This window comes from Rhinolophus sinicus, linkage group LG13 (assembly GCF_036562045.2).
Source record: "Rhinolophus sinicus isolate RSC01 linkage group LG13, ASM3656204v1, whole genome shotgun sequence".
NCBI lineage: Eukaryota > Metazoa > Chordata > Mammalia > Chiroptera > Rhinolophidae > Rhinolophus > Rhinolophus sinicus.
The window spans coordinates 20,673,609-20,690,937 of NC_133762.1; the positions used below are offsets into that span (position 1 = coordinate 20,673,609).

A 17,329-nucleotide genomic window follows, 5' to 3' on the forward strand; every position below is an offset into this window, starting at 1 on the left:
TCCAAGTCCTGGTGGAAACCACTGACCCGCTGTGGGTCAGGTGACCTCTGTTTGAAGCCATTGGCCAGCCCGTGAGTCAGGTGACCTCTGCTGGCCAATCAGCAAGGAATGCTTATTCTAGACCAGATTCGGTGCTTGCTGGGGGCTGAGTTCTCTCACAAGAAGTGTGAGTGCTGGGACATTTCCAGGACCCAGGAGTGGGGTGGGGACTGGAGGCCATTTGGGGAGGCATGATAGGAGGAAGGTGGGGAAGGATAGAGGGAGGTGACTCACTGCCCTGTCATTGCTTCGTTACTTGTCTGTCTCTCTGTATTCATCAAGACTCATCTGGTTGTAAATGACAGAAAGCGGGGACCCACTTCAGCACAAAAGGGATGTTTGGGCTCATTTAACATAGACAAGTCCAAGCATAAAGCCTGCTTCAGAAATGTCCATCAGCCAGGCAGGCCATTGTGGAATAGGATTTACACCCTCCATGGGTGCACACACAGGTTCCTGTCTGCAGACCCCCAAAGCCACACCCCTGCCTCAGGTGCGCCTTTCTCATCCTTTGCTATGTCTGGTCCATGGATAATGGCCTGGGCATCCAACACCCAGGAGCCATGTCCCCCAGGGCTAATGTCCACCTTGGGGGTGGGAGTGGGGGTTGACTCATCACTGGGCCTCAGTAAAAAGAAGTCATTGAACACATTTTTATCTCCTTTCCCAACTCCACTGGGAGGGTCTCAAGGGCAGGTGCCCTGGTATGTTGATCACCGCCTGGACCAACACACAGCACTTACAGTGTGTCCCCTAACGGGGAGTCCGAGGGCAGGGTTTGAGCTCCCGGATCCAGTCATTCCTGAAGTAGACTCCTCTGCACTTGTCCATTAGACGAGCTGGCATGTCCCCTTAGTGTGCAGGTCAGGTCTAGTCTAACGTGGTTTCCCAGGGCAGCGTGTTTCTCTCCTGTCTGTCACCCCTCTCCTTAGCTCGATGCCACTCAGCCCACAGGTCCCAGCTGAGACGTGACCTCATCCAGGAAGGCTTCCCGAGCTCCAGCCAGCGCCTCATCTCTACACCTGAGGCCTCCTTGCTTCCCCATCAAACAAGTGACTCATTGCCCTGTCATCGCTTCGTTACTTATCTGTCTCTCTCTATATTCATCAAGTCTCATCTGGTTGTAAATGACAGAAAGCGGGGACCCACTTCAGCACAAAAAGGGATGTGTGGGCTCATTGAGCATAGACAAGTCCAAGCATAAAGCCTGCTTCAGAAATGTCCAGGTCAAAGAGTGCAGACAGTGTCTTAGGACTCAGCCTTCCTTTCCCCATCTTTCTGCTCTGCTCTCCTCTGGCTTGGCAAAGGTGGCCCCTGCAAGCTCCAGGACTCCATGCCACTAGCTTACTGCCCAGTAGAAGGAGAGCATCTCTTCCCACTAGCAAAAGCCACATTGGATGGCTTTGGTCATGTGCCCACCCCCCAACTGGTCAGTGGCCAGAGCAAAGGAATGCTGTGATTGGCCAAGTGGTGTCATATGATCTCTCCCTGGCACCAGGAAGGGAATCAGCTATATCCAATCACATAGCTTGAGGGGAAAGGATGGATGGTTTTCTAAAGTTAAAAGAAAAGAGATGCCACCAGACAGGTAAGAACCTCAGAAGTCCTCTGTCTTTCCCCAGCATCTGCTCGGAAATCCACTAGGCACAGGGGCCTGTCGTTTCACTCTTGTACCTCCACTGTATGCTGGACAGGTCCCTTCACTGACTACCTCCTGTGTGCCAGGCCCTGGGCCTATATATAGAGAGAGAAACAAAGCGCTGCCCTCAGTGGGCAGTTCACAGTCAGCGGTGGGGGGTGGGGCACAGACACCAGCAGGGAGTCTGGAGTAGGAATAATCCCCAGGAACTCAGGGAGGGAGGGCCAGGGGCCCAGACACTGCCTGGAGCATCTTGGAGGCTTCCTGAGAGAGGAGGAAACGCTGAGAGCACTTTCTTCAACACCTGGCAGAGACAGGAGGTCAGGTAGGGTGGGAATGGGATTCTAGGCAGGGGCACGCCCGGCAAAGGTACAAAGGTCAGAACAGGATGGATTTATTCAGAGCAGCACAGCCCTTTGGGTGTTGCTGGGAAACACACAGCAAAGGAAGTAGAAGTGGCAGGTTGGCTGGAATGGGAAGCAATTGATACTGGGCTCTAAACACGCACAGCCCCACCTTCACACGTATCCCAGGGAGAACTGGGCAGGTCCACGCCACAGGGAAGCTGGATTCATGGGCTGGAATCCCATGGGCTGGACTTGCCCGGCCTCCTGGGGCCAATTTATCTCAGCCACCATGGTGACCTGGGCCCCCCAAATCGTGCCCGCCTGGGATATCTGGTTTGCAAACTCGCCACCAGGGATAAGGGGCTTGAAATCAGTTTTGGCTCATTGCTTTTGGCGTTGTCTTTTTTCCGCGGTGAGATGAAAACCAACCACTTGACTCAAAGTGTGCCCAAGGTCTGTGGTTAACCAGGCTCATCTCAGCAGATGGTCTGAAAGCATCTCAGAACAGCCTCAGCTCCCACTGCCAGCCCAAACCGAACACTCATTTTTCTCCAGCAAGATTTCCCTTCTCTGTATAATTAATTTGTCATAAACATGCTGACAAAGCATTGCCAGCAGTTAATGGAGACTGGAGGTGAAGGTCAACGCTGGTCTCTTCAGGAAGGAAATTAACTAGCTACCATTAAAAGCAGAAGAAGATGATTAAGTCCGTCCATCCCCCAGCCCTTGGCTGTCACTAGCTCATCTACCCGCCACCCTCTCTTCTGTGATGATATATGCACACAGAACTTGCAGCCCCCAAAGATGGATGGGGGTAGCGGGTGGGGAGGAGGAATTTGCTCCATGAGTTAGAAGTGATTTTCCAAAACATCCACGACCTGCTCACAAAGGCAATTCTATTTTCTCATTCCGGGTTCCCTACTCATCTCAGGTGAGTCCAGATGGAGTCCTCACCTCTGGGGTTATAGCAGACAGACAACATTAGAGGCTTTGAGCAAGAAAAAAGAGTCTATGAAGTAATTCAGGAGCATTTGGGCTGCAAGTGACAGAAACCTGGATCACCCAGGCTTTAAAAAGGGACTCTATTTGCTCATGTAATTGGGAAATCAAGGGATACCTAGCTTCGGGAATGCCTGATCCAGGGACTCAAGTATTACTTTTACATGCCTTTCTTTCTGTCTCTCTGACTTTCTCTATCTCTCTGACTCTATGTGGTCACCAGTCACCCAAGGCTATGGCCTGCCAACTTAGCAAACAAGCAGAAAGAGAATTCTTCAAAGCAAATACTGCTGGTAGAATGTCCCAGGAAGGATTCTGATTGGTCAAGCATGGGTCACATGCTGATTCTTGAACCAATCAGGGAGAATGGAGTACTGTGATTGACAGATATGGTGGGGAAAGTGAGGTCATCCACAGGGACCTGCTCCCCAGGAAGGAGAGGGAAGGGTTCTGCGCTGGAAAATATCAGGCATCCACTTCAGAAAGGAGGTGTGGGTGCTTCTTGCCAGAGTTCCCCAAATATGGAAGGGCTTTCTGTATTGAAGGAAAAAGAAAGCATTTCATTTGAGGAACAATCATGGAGTGGGGTCACTCTGGAAATTGGTGTAGACACCCAATCATTTAACCCTCTTTGTGCCCTCTGTTCCTACTTTGCACAATACCAAGAATTCCTCTTCTGCCTCTTTCATAGAATATTTGGGGAACAAGGTGCAATCAGTGGGCACATGTGGTTTTAAATTGGGGAGTATGCATGGTGGGCAGGTGTGGGGGTCATTAGTCACCGTAAACCACAGAAAATCCTACTCAAACGGGATTTTTTATTTAAAAAGGTATTTCACAAGACATTTGAGAAAAGCTTCCAATATGGAAATCAGACAAAATGCAAACAAACATAGGAGGAATTATGAGGAACTAGAGAAAATGCAGTGAACAGAAGAGAACTTCAATGCTCTATCATTACCACTCTCCAAGAGAGGAGAGGGTATCACAACCAGAAAACAAGAATGGTTTGCTCAAAAAAAAAAAAAAAAGAAAGGAAGGAAGGAAGGAAGGAAGGAAGGAAGGAAGGAAGGAAGGAAGGAAGGAAGGAAGGAAGGACTTTAGTTTAGGAGAATGAGGGCAAGCTCCTTCACATTTGAAGTATGAAAGCTGAAGAAAAATTACAAACAATAGAAGAGTTGGAAGAAAATGTTGAGAAAAACTTTCCCAGGGGCCGGCCCGTTGGCTCAGGTGGTTAGAGCTCCGTGCTCCTAACTCCAAAGGCTGCCGGTTCAGTTCCCACATGGGCCAGTGGGCTCTCAACCACAAGGTTACCAGTTCAATTCCTCGAGTCCCGCAAGGGATAGTGGGCTCTGTCCCCTGCAACTAAGATTGAACACGGCACCTTGAGCTGAGCTGCTGCTGAGCTCCCGGATGGCTCAGTTGGTTGGAGCACGTCCTCTTTACCACAAGGTTGCCGGTTTGACTCCCGCAAGGGATGGTGGGCTGCGCCCCCTGCAACTACAAAACGGGCAACTGGACCTGGAGCTGAGCTGTGCCCTCCACAACTAAGACTGAAAGGACAACTTGAAGCTGAACAGCACCCTCCACAACTAAGATTGAAAGGAAAACAACTTGACTTGGAAAAAAAAAAAAAATTCCTGGAAGTACACACTGTTCCCCAATAAAGTCCTGTTCCCCTTCCCCAATAAAATCTTTAAAAATTTTTTTGTTTATAAAATGGACAATGAGAGAGGTAAGAAATTTATAAGGTTGAGTAAGCCCTGTATTTCATTAAGTGGAGAGTGTGGATAGATAAAGCGGGAGGCATGAATTAACAACAAAAAAACCCTGAGAACCACCAACAAAAATGTTCCCAGATTAAATATCATGAATTTCTAGATGGAAAAGTCCTCCTAATACTTGGCACAGTGACCATGAAAGCCTCAGTCGATCACTCCATTCTCCCTGATTGGTTCACAGAGCAGCATGTGACCTATGCTCGACCAATCAGAATCCTTCCTGGGACATTACGTGCACATGGTTCAGGGTTTTGAGAGGGTTACATGAGATGATTGGGGCCACAGCTGGCCAGGCTACATGTGGTAAGAACTCAGTAAACAATCTAGAGGGGGGTTGGGGAGCTGGGTGAAAAAGGAGAAGAGATTAAGAAATACAAATTGGTAGTTACGAAATAGTTTCAGGGATGTAAAGTGCAGCAAAGGGAATATAATCAATAATGTTGCAACAACTATGTATAGTGCCAGGTGGGTACTAGACTAATGGGGGGACCACTGCATAAATTATATAAATGTCTAACCACTGTGCTGGACACTTGAAACTAATATAAAATAATACTGAATGTCAACTGTAACTAAAAAAAAAAAAGCAATTAAAAAAAATAACTTTAGTTCAGTGGTTCCCCCTGGGGCCCATTTTACCCACATCCTGCCCTCTCAGGGGACTTGTGACATGTCAGGAGACATTTTTTATTGTCACAGGATAGATAGGGGCAGGGGGTAATGTCTCATTGCTGCTGTAACAAATTGCCACAAATGAAGAAGTTTAAAACAACACAAACTTACTATCTTATAGCCTGGAGGTGAGAAGCTCCACATGGGCCTCACTGAGCTGGAGTCGAGGTGTCAGCAGAGCTGGTTCCTTCTGGAGGTTCCAGGGCTGAATCTGCTACCTTGCCTTTTCCAGCTTCTAGAGCAGCCCACCGCCCTCAGCTGTGGGCCCTTCCTCCTCTATCCTCAAATCCAGGAGCTTCCCATCTTCCCATCTTCCTCCCTCTCTCCCTCCCTCCCCGCCTCATATGAGTACCCCAGTGATTATTTGGGGCCCACCCTGACAATCCAGGATAACCCCTCATCTCAAGTCCCTAATCACATCCGCAAAGTCTATTTCTTCATATAAGGTCACATATTCACAGAACTGGGGAGTAGGACACGAACCTCATTGGGGGTGGGGCACGCATTTACCCCCCCCATCACACAGCTAAGCAGGACAGCCCCCACCACCAAGAATCACCAAACCCCAGATGTGAGAAAGCCTGCCAAAGGTGATGTCGTCATTACTGATATCATAAAAGTAAAGGATCGCAGGGCGTGACATCGCCGCAGCCCTGGCTGTAACCTGAGCGTGACCTCAGGTAAGTCCCATCACCTGAGCCTCGGCTCCTGCTCTGTAAAACAGGCAGAAATAAAGACAGCGCCTCCCCACCAGTTCACCGGGAGGGTTAAAGGAGATCGTGCACAGTGATTCTTAGCCCTGGGCACATCTGTCCGGACCCAACCCCAGCCGATTGAGGACAATCTGTGGGGATGAGGCCTGGGCAGGGGTATTTTTAAAAACTCCCCCTGTTACCTCAAGGAACCCCCAGCTGGGCACACAGACAGACCACCACATAGTGGTGACCCCAGCAGCCCCACGGGTAGGAGCAATCCCCTCCCCCCAGCACCACCAACTGGCTGGTCTCTGTAGCAGGAGGGCTTCTGAGGAACGAGGAGCCCCAGGCAGGTGCCAGCCATATTCCAGATGGGACCCAGCCCCCAGCCAGCTTCTTGCAGCCCAGCCGCCAGCTGAGCGGGCTCTCAGCCTTTCACAGCCTTGGGCCGAGCGCCCTCTGCTGGCCATAAGCTGTCAGGCCGCTGGCCGGCTGCAGCACTGGCTGAGCTTCTGAACTTACCTCCAGGGTCTCCCCAAAGTGGCCAGACACACGACATTTCTTCATGGTTTTGAGAGATGCACACATCTGAAGCCTGTCCACAGACACCAGGTTAAGTTCCTGCACTTCCAACTCTAGGGGGGCTACCTTTCTGCTGATACCAGTGCCCTCAAATAAAAAGCAGTGGTCTGCAAGGGCTGATTTTCTTTCCTCTAAGCTAGGACCCCCAGAAATCCCCAGCCCAGCTCTTGCAGGAGCCTCAAAGACCTTATCTGCAACCTTTCCGGCAGCATCACAGCCCTGAGCCCTGAGAGTAGCTGACGTTTATGGGACTCCTGCTTGCAAGGGAGACTTACCCCATTTCACACGGTGAAAATACTGAGGCACAGAGAGGTTAATCTCTTGCCCAAGATCACACAGCCAGGATAAAACCCAGGGAACAAAGTGGGTGAAGACAACCCACGTGGGGGTAAAAGAAATCTTTTATGCGTGGAAAGCCCACATCATGCTTGGGAAACACTGCCAGTCTGGGAGGTGGGGACGTGTGGTTGGGGGCCACCACTGAAATGTGGTGCAGGACCCGAAGTGTGACAACCCCATGTGAGTATAGTCAGCCTGCATGTCCTCATGTGGCCACCTCGTGTGTAAACGTGATCATCATCCCTCTCAAGATGACTTTCAGGATGAAATGGGTCCGTGTCAGCTCGCAGAAGTCTCTGTAGCAGTGCTGTGGCTAACTGTGTCCCCTGCATCCTGAGCTGCCCCCATCGCAGGGGCCGCCCACTCCTCTGCATCCTGCCCTCCCAGGTCCCCTCTTCCTCCTCTGACTCCTGGGGTCGTCTGGGCTTCAAATCTAACAATCGGCTCACATAGGATGGAGTCAGAAGCCACAGCACCTCTACTTCTCTCTGGTCCAGGCCTGGAGGGCAGTAACTTCACCCTCTGGGCTGTGACATGCCCTGAGTGACCTGCCACCTTGGACCTCAGCACGCTGACCCCCCAATGTACACACAGCCCAGCACCCAGGGCTAAGCAGGACCTCTCCCACCGTCCCACAAGCATGGTACTACCCCCACACTGCCAGGCGTCGCCTCCTCCCGCCAGCCCAGAGGAGAGAACGCCCCCACCCCACTCCACCCTAACAATACCTCTCCATAGGGCAGCCAGGCCTGAGCCCCATCGGGGGTCAGCCACTTACCAGATGCATGACCTTGGAAGTGTTATTCGATCTCCTTGAGTCTCAGTTTCCCCATCTGCAAACCAGGGGTTAAGTGAGATAATCCACAGCAAGCCCTAAAGCAGTGCCTGACATGCAGTGAGGGCTGAGGGGCTGCTGTCATCACTGCTCATGGTTCCCCGCACAGCCCCGGCCACACCTATAGCAAAACGTAGATTTAACTTGGCGTAATTTAACGACATCCTGTACCTGGGACTCCCTCCGTGAGCTCGTAGGAGGTATCCTGACCCCTTCTGCAGGTGGTGAGAATGGTGAGGAAAGCTGATATTTACCAAGAGCTGGCCGCACACTGGTCCCCGTAGGAAGTGCTTTACAGAGTCGCTGTTTAACCCTCAAACGGCCCTATGAAATGGACAGACTGGGATTTTTGTCTATATACCAGATGAGGAAACTGAGGTGGGTCAGCGGCCACTATGGTGCAGCCACTTGGGGTGCCATGATGATTGTCTCTGAGCATGGATTTGTCAGCACCCCTTCCCATCACGGCGCCATCAAGGGCTTTGAAGTTTGTCTTCCTCAAGGGAAGCAGGAACAGAAACAAACAAAAAAACCTCTGGAAAACTCACTTTGTTCCTGCAACTCTGACCTGCGGCTCTGAGTCTGCCTGAGTCACCCCCTGGGCACACCCAAAGTGCGTGCGCAGCTGCTCAAATTATCTAGTAAAAGAACAATCACGGATACAGAAAGAGTTCCACCATCTAGTGCTGTGTGGGGCACACCCCCAGTATGGCACAGACCTCTCTGTGGGCTACGACTCACTTTTGGGATGAACATATATCTGCGTGCGGAGAGAGAAGTCTGGAAGGAAGTCAATACACATGTAAAGAAAGGCTCACTCTGGCTGCAAAATTACAGGTGGTCGGTTTCTTTCATCTGTCTCTGGCTCTTCTGCTTTATCTGCAGGACACGTATAGTAACTGGGTGGCTACAGACATGCCAGAACACAGGAGACGTATAGGGACCGTCTTCCTGTGCCCTGGACACTGTGGGCCCTGACCTGGGCATCCGCCATGGCTCTGACCACCAGGTGGCACCCCTCATCTTTTTTTGCAAACTGAGCCCATGCTTGCACTTAAGGGGGCAGTTGGACAGGGGGTCAGTTCTTGGCCTCCACGTGGAGCTGAACTCAGCCCAGGACCCTGGGGGGGAGGGGTTGGTTCCCGAGGTCCTTCCCAGAGCTGGATCTTTGGATTCTAAGACGCCCCCTACCCCTACGCCATTTCTGTGGACCCCCCAATCCCTAATTTGGCCATTCCTGCACAGCTACCCGCTCCACCCAAATGTGTGTGAGTCCTCCAAGTGACCTCTGTATCCAGTCCCTGGAGGGGCTTTCAGGATTCATCTGTCCTGGCCCCTCCCAGCCCTCTCTGACACCCCCCTTTCCCGTAGGGCTCCTGCCGGTCACACCTCCCACCCCCTCCCCCTGGTCAGCACCTGGAATCCTGACAACTTTGTCTCTTGCTGCCTGTCTCTCTTGCCTCTTTCTGTCTAATTTTCTTTCTCTGTCTCTGTCTGTCTCTCTCCCTTTCAACACCCCCTGCCCCCTACAGGATGACATCTTTTGTCCAGCAAAGTTCTAAACACCCATTAAAGCCCCTCCACTCCACTCCAGCTGTTGTTGGAGCTGAGCGTGTCCTCCGGGAAGAGAGACTAGTTAGAAGAACAAGGAAATAAATTACCCTGTGTGCTCAGGAGGAAATAGCTAAGAGGTGTGACATGGAGTGTCTGAGGTGACAAGAAGGGCTTCTCTGAAGAGAGGAACATTTGAAATGAGACCCCAAAGATGAGTCAGCCAAAAAGTCAGCGAGAGGAGAAACAAAGCCACAGGGAGAGAGTGTGCAAAGGTCCTGGAGCAGGAAGACGTGAGTGCATTCAAGGCTGGTGAGGCGACAGAAAGAGATCAGGGGACGAAGCCTGAGGGGCCAGCGGGGTTAGGCCAGTCCTGCACACCACGTTAGGAGTGGTTTCGAGCAGTGAGCTAACCACAGAGCATTCTCAGGAGGGGAGAGTCTGGCGCAACGTATATGAAACATACAGCACAGGAACACCCCTTTCCAGCCTCTGGCCTCTGCTTGTGCAGTGCCCTCCACCTACATGCCCTTTCGTCTCACCTCTGCCCCTGGAGCTCCACCCAACATTCAACTCCACCATGAAGCCTTCCTGGGCCCTTCCCTGAGTCAATATTTATCTTTCTGTCCTACAAACTCCACCTCACACCGATGGGTCCCTTGGGGTCTAGCTCAAGGCCCTTGCTATGTTCTCAAGTATCAGCACTCCCCTGGGGCCTGGGCTTGGCCAGGTGACCCTCACAACCCAGGGTGGACTCCATAGCAACGCCAGCAACGCCCGGACGTGCTGTACCTGGAGGGCAGGTATGGCCCAGGAATCAGCATTCCACTGCTGCCTTGCCAGGGGCAGACACAGGCTGTGAATGGCTGAACTCAGTGACACACCTCTAACTGAGCCCGGTGCCTGTGAAGTCCGGAGGCCCAGAACCGAGAAGGAGCAGTTCCTGACTTTGACCCTTTGCAGGACCAAGGGCTGCAGGGTAAATCGAGGCCTCCGCATCCACCTTGTCCGGAGGGCAGGTCTGTGCCCCAGAACTGCCTCAGCAGAGCAAACCCCCCAGGCTGTGGGGCCTGGTTTCTGGTCTGCACCACACTCACACTTGGGCAGAAGTGAGAGACTTAGCTTGTGGCCTGTTCCTTCCACCAAACCGTGGGTTCCTAAGGACAATGGCTGTGCCCTCACTGTCAGACCCTCATTCGGGGCCCCAGGTCGCCTGTCCCTTCCATCCCTGTGTCCAGTCTATATGGCCCTATCTCCTCCTTCCTTTGCAGTCCCTCTGATGAAGCCATCACAGTGGGCTTGCATCTCAGATTCCTGGGGACCCCAGGAAGACTAGGGTGCGCGGTGAACCCCACAGTATCCTCCTCCACTTCCCTTTGGCCTGAGCTGCCAGATGCCCCCACACAGAGTCAAGCATGTGGCCTTGAATCTACAGGAACTTCACTCCCGCTGGCTGTTGACAAAGCCCCAGGTCTCTGTCCAAGTGCTGACGTCCTGGCCCGTGTTCCATTGGAGTTGACGGGTTAAGCATTGATTTTTCTGGCTGATTCTGGCTTCCAGCAGGGGACATCTAAGGGATCTGCCAGAGGCTGGACATGGCATTGATGGCCAGAGGTTTTCTGCCTGGTGGGGGGCTGCCCCCCCACCTCCTGACCCTCCTGCCCTCTCCTTTGCTGACATTCAGGGCTCAGACCAAACCTCCCCTCTGTCCTCAGCCCTGAACCTCAACCCCAGCCCCTCCGCCTGTGTGTCCCGTGTGCCCCCACCCTTTGCCCACCTGGTCCCCCTCCAGCCTGCCCTCCCTTGGTGAGGGGTGGGGCAGGGCCAGGGCTAAGCCATGTCCCCCTGGCCCTTCTCACTGCTATGAGGTGGTCCTGCCTCCTCCTGGGTGAGAACCAGGCCTTCTGGGTCTTGTCTCCTTCCAGTGCCCCAGGAGCAGGGAAGGGCCCAGCTGGGTGGCTCCCAGGACCCAGGCAGCTCTTCTCTCTAGAAGATTCTCCTGACAACACTCACTTGTTAGTGCCCTCAAGCCTCCCCCCGATCCCCCTGGCCCTGCCATCTCTGGTCCAGCCACCACCATCTTTCTCCAGACACTGCAGCAGCCTCCCTGCTGACCCCCCTCCATTCTCCACTCAGAATCCAGAGGACTTGGAAATGCAGCTCCAGTCCTGCCACACACCCCCTCTGCAACCCTCAGTGGCTCCCCATTACCCCCTGAATTCATCCCTCAGGCTAGCTGGACCCACACATCCAATCCCCCACCATCTCCCTGCCCCTGCCCCCCAGCTCTGCACACCAGACACGACGACCACATCCAGCTCCGGCCGGGCCTCTGGGCCCCTGCGTAATGCTGTTCCCTCTCGTGGACGCCCTTCCCGCTTTTTCATGTGGCTACAGGCCTCCGTTCAGGTGCCCTTCTTCCAGGCAGGAGGCTCGTGCCTCCCTCTCCTCTGAGAGTCGCCCCGGCCTCCACAGAGGTGCCATCTTGGGGCTGCGTATGGCCCTGGAATTGACCCTCAGCTGCCTGGTAATTTCTCTTGGGGATAGCTGTGTTAGGCCAATGTGGGCCTGGGGTGACAGAGGCTGTGGGTGTCCCCGGGACAGAGCAGAGTGGGTGGGCCAGCTCCCTGTCTTGCGCCCGTGAGGACACACTCCACCTGCTTCTCGGGCGCCCTCCCAGCAAAACTCCCGTCCACTGCAGCTGTTGTTAGTGGGTCTCGAGCCTGTGCCAGGGGCGACCCAGTAGGGTCTGCACGTCCCCGAGATGCCCCACCCACCCCATGTAATATGTCATGGGGAACTGGCCACGGGCCTGGGGTCCATCTCCATCTCCAACCCAGGCTGTCCCATACCTGGCTCAGAGGTGGCAGAGGGGCTTCGGGTCCAGGCACTAGAACCGGAGGCCCGGTTCAGACTTACTCTGCCATTTGCGGCCTGCGGTCCTGGGCCAGGAGCTGACCCCAAGGAGCCTCAGTGCCCCTCACCCTGAAGTGGAGATAACTGATTGTACTGCTCAGGGGGTGCCAGTGTTAGATGGGCAGATGTTGAGGGCTCGGGATGGTGCCTGACGTGTGGCACGCTCGATAACCACGAGCATGTTTTTAAAAACACACCCTTCTACCGTACCTGTCTCCTTATTCACGTTTGCACCTGGCGTGCCTCCCCCTGCCAGGTGCTCAGTCGATGTTTGGAGGACCAGCACCCAGTGCTCTGAGGAGACCCCGGCCCTCCTTCTAGGTGGCTGGGGACTTCTGGGGTCGCTCCAGCTTCTGTTTCTCATCTAATCTCGTCCCACTCCACCTTGGCCCTGGGAGGGAGCACGAGGAGGGAGGTGCGACCCCAGCGCCTGGAGATCACCCCTTTCCCACTGACCTCTAACCTCCCTTTCCCTCTGGCAGGTCCCGAAACACACCCACTAGAATGATCACGGCTGGACTTCATGCTGGGCCGAGCCCTCCTGCGGCCTGGAAAAGTCATCCAAGCAGAGTCCGGATCCCAGGCAATGATTAATGAGCTGGCTCAGGCCGCATCTCTTGCTGGAACCTTCCGAGCTCTCAGAGACACTAGCTTTGGGTTAGCTGGGGTAGCCCCACCTGTCCTGGCTCTATCCCCACTGCTCAGGACTTCGGTCAAGCAAAACACGGCCTGCAAAGTCCTGTCTGAGCAGGAGGGGGCTAGTACAGAGGATCCTGGGTGGACACCCCCACACACCCACACACCCACACACCTGCCAGGACAGCAAAACTCCCCAAAGCCGGGTGGCACCCAAGGGTGGGGGTGGGGTGGGGGCTAGTGTTTTTCTCAAGTGCACTACGACACAGCACTGTTTTGTCTTTGCTTATTGGCTGGTTTTGAACCTGATGCCTCCCTGGGGAGGGGGCTGCTAGCTCACAGGCTGGAGCCCAGTGGGCAGGAAATCGTGGAGGGAGCTCCCTTAGCTCGGCCGGCCCGGACAGCACTCCTCTGAGCTGCAGCTCTGGCCCCAGAGCCAGGCCCCCGTCAGGAAGCAGCCCTATCCGAGAACGTGCGCCATGCAGGGTCAGGGTCGGCATGGCCTACTGGGTGCCAAGCGGGGCACCCCACTGCTTTCCCCCAGCAGCCTAAGGGCGGGGCGGGGCAGTGAGCAGTCATTGTTGTAAAGCTTTGCACGCAATCGCGGAACACAGCCGCTGATGTTTTGTCCTGAGCCCTGGTGCTTTGCAGTTAGGATATCAGGACCAAGGTCCTTCCCTAGCGGGGGTGTGGGGTGGTCCAGCCTCTGCCTGGCCCTTCCTGCTGGATCTCAACCCAGCACACTGGAAGCCGAGCGTCTCTGGGCAGGTCAGGTGCACATTCCTCATCTCCAGTGCCACAATCTCTGCTCCTGTCCTAGGCCCCGGGACTGGACTTGGGAGAGGGAGCCACCAGCACAGCTGTAGCTTCCTGCCATCCTGCCAAGGTCGCACGATTCAGCTTTGTCCTCTGAGGTAGGCCAGGTCCCCAGAGAGACTCTGGCGTCTGGAAGACATAAGGTTGGCTGCAAGGTAGCCGTCTCCCGCAGATGTGCCCCAGTCCTCCTTATTATGTGGACCCCAGTCCCAGCCCACGTACTGGCTTCTCCCCCATAGTTCTTCACTCCAGTACATGTACCCCCTTTGCTGGTTGAAGCCAAAAACTGACGTGTCATCTTTGGTTCTTCTTGGTCTCACCACCAACATCCTAGCCATCTCCAAGTCTGTCAGCTCAACCCCCAAATTTGGCCTGAATCTGATGCCTTTATTCCACCCTTACGGCCCCCATCTCTGCCCTGAAACCCCTCTTCCCTGGGATGGAGACCCATTCTGTGCCTCCCACCCATCCCTGCACGGCAGCCAGAGGGAACCTTTCAAAACTGTAGGTCAGGTCAGGTCCACACCCTCATCTCCACCAGAGGCTCTCAAATTTGAGTGTGTGCAAGAGTCTTGTGGGGGGCAGTCCTGGGCCCCACTCTGAGTTTTTGATTCAGTGGGTCTGGAGTGGGGTCGCACACTCAGCCTTTGTATAAAATCCCTGAGCACAGCGGCTGCAGCGAGGGACCACAGCTGCAGAATCTGGTCTGCCCCAAGCCTGTGCTGCCTGCACGCCAGAATCAGATCCAAACTTCAGCCCTGCCACAGGGCTGGGTGTTAACTCACAGACTCAAGAAGCGGACCACCTGGAGTCAAGTCCCGGCTCTGCCACTTCCTGTGTGTCCTTCGTCAATTCACTTCACTTCTCTGTGCTTCAATTCAGTTTTCTTCCCTGTAAAGTGGAAGCAATAATAGTGTCTCTTTTCCGGGGTTGCTGTGAGGACTAAATGAGCTACTACTGTTTCAGGCTGGGTTCTCCCAGCAGCAGATCGGAGTGACCCAGGAAATGCTATGGGAGCGGTGGGGAGGGGAGGCGGGGAGGGAAGGCTCGCAGCAGGCTGGGTTACCTGTGTGGGCAGCTGGAGCTCTGGGAGCCAGTGCGAGGCACACCACCCATCACCTTGAGATGTCTCTCCAGCCGGGAGATGTCACACACCCCAGGCAGCCGTGGGTGATGGGGAAATGTGGGGTGTGAGCAGCTGCCCACAGGAGGGAAGAGCAGCTCCAGGGCCCCAGAAAGCCCTCCAGCCCCCAGCCTCATGGGGGTTTGCTGGTCACCACTGGGAGAATGCTGGCAAAGCCTGGGGGAGACTGGTGTCGTTCCAGCTCCCATTCGAAGTCCCTGACGAGGGCCCCAGGCCCTGAGCCCCTAACCAAATCACCTTCAAGGCTGGCCCTCCGCTCCAGACCCCTGGTCATCCTCCTGCTCCCCTCACAGGCCGAGTTTCAAGAGCCTTCGCACTGTCTGTTCCCTCTGCGCCCGCACCGTTCCCAGCCCTCCACAGGCCTCACCCCCACTGCCTCCCCTGCTCAGAGAGCGCTTTCCTGTCTCCCCATCTAAAACTACCTGCAGGCTCATAAATTTAGATGCAGCTGTTTTTGATACACAAAAAATTAGATAGATAGAGATAGATAGATAGATAGATAGATAGATAGATAGATAGATAGATAGATAGACTAAACCACTGCACTAAGTGACTCTCAATTCCCTCTCTCCCTTCACTCCCAGCCGAGCATGTCTACTCTCCATCACCACATGTGTGTCCCTGTGAACTGGTTTATGGTCTGTCTCCCTCAACTAGTCTGTTTTATCTGAAGATTCTAGAAGCTGTAGTGTTGTCATCTGGTCCCCAGACTCTAGCCAACATAGAGTGGCATTTATTGAATGAATGAATGAATGAATGAATGAAGTACTTGAGTGAAAGTCAGAGAAGCAACAATGTCATCTCAGGAACACTGGTTCCTGAGTTGATATTACAAGGCTTGGATCCTGGCTCATTCCTCCTGACCCTCGTGCTTCTCCCCCTCCTGGGGGCCACTAATGCCCTTTGACCTTGGGAGCTGGAGGAGTTGACCTTAACAGTATAGGTGGGAGCTCCTTCTAGCTGAAGGTTCTTGAGGAACCCATTGATCTGGGAACAGCCTGGACAGAATAAAAAACATCTGTTCCCTCCTCCACCCTGGGGATGCCCCAAAGCCTAGAGCACTGGTTAGGATTCAGTGTGGTGCATGGAGTAGAGAAACCAGGGTAAGACTGGAAGTCACGAAAGCCCAGGTCCCTTCTACCTTGTTGCCCCTCTATCCTCAACACAGACCTTCTACTTCATAGTCCAAGGTGGCTGCTTGTGCTCCAGCCATCATGTCCCCATTCCAGCCATCAGGAAAGAAAGGGGTGCACACGGGCTTGCTCTCTCGCTATAAGGACACTTCCTAGAAGGCCACACGTAAGACTTCCACTTACATCTCATTGGCCAGCACTTGGTGGCACATCCATGTGCCCTGCAGCTAAAAATTGGGGGCTTCGTTGCTGAAGGATATGGGGAGAATGGATGGTATGGGGCAGCTAGAAGCACTATTATTCTTTTGTTCACCTACTTTGTGCCAGGCCCTGGGGCAAAAGCAGGGGACAAGATGGAGAAAGCCCTGAGTGACAACTGACACATTCCAGACAGACAAGAACGGGACAACACACACACAGTCCAGGTGCCCACTGGGCCAAGCCCTGGGAAGAGCATGACACGATGAAAAGAGCAGCGGGGAGAGGGGTTAAAACCTGCCCCAAATGAAACAGAGGGGGCCTTTCTGAAGAGGTGATATTTGGACAGAGGCCTGAGGGATGAGAAGGAGCCGTTGACCTTTCCAAGACTGAGGAAGTGGCTTTCACTCCCCAGCTCAGCCACGGTGTGGCCCCCCACCCCCCGCAAGTCCCTGTTCCCCTCTGAGCCTGTTTTCTCACCAATCGAATGTGAGCGGTCACCGCTCTCTCAGTAGGTTGTGGAGGGGAGAAGGGGTAAATCTTGTTCACAGGACAGGGGTCTCCATGAAGAAATTGAGGCTCAGAGAGAGACCGAGAACCTTGTTCAACATCAGTGGTTCACGGTGGGGAGAGAGGGGTTGGATTTTGTCCCCCCAGCCCTGGGGACATGTGTCATTGTCTGGAGACATTCCTGGTTGTCATAACTGGGGAGGGGGCTGCTACTAATGACATCTAGTGGCTGGAGACCAGGGATGCTGCTGGAAACATCCTACAAACAGTCCCCCACAATGCAGCTCTAAATGTGAGAAGCCCTGTCCTGCGCCATCGTCCATGGAGAAGGAGCAGAGCCCAGGTCTAAATGCAGGCTCACTGCCCCAAAGCCCACTGTTTGTCTTCTGCAAATGTTTTCCAGAATCCCCACCCCAGACCCCTTCTGTGTACCCTGGATGATGGGGTTTAGATGTCTGCTGTCTTCACAAACTCCTGCAATGACTCAGACATTCACT

The 17,329-nt window shown here is 53.9% G+C and overlaps 1 long non-coding RNA gene across 2 annotated transcripts; it reads right to left on the reverse strand.

The window, feature by feature from the left end:
- Nucleotides 1-3,067: 3,067 nt before the first annotated feature.
- LOC141568301 (uncharacterized) lies at nt 3,068-14,733 on the reverse strand. Of its 2 annotated transcripts, XR_012491423.1 has the most exons (6): nt 14,633-14,733; nt 12,892-13,976; nt 12,606-12,786; nt 7,872-7,926; nt 6,695-6,767; nt 3,068-3,558 (listed from the first exon to the last, which is right to left on the reverse strand). It is a non-coding gene; the product is annotated as an uncharacterized LOC141568301 (long non-coding RNA). The 2 variants fall into 2 exon arrangements; XR_012491424.1 differs by lacking the exon at nt 12,606-12,786 and having other exon boundaries at nt 7,872-8,049.
- Between the last annotated feature and the right edge of the window lie 2,596 nt (nt 14,734-17,329).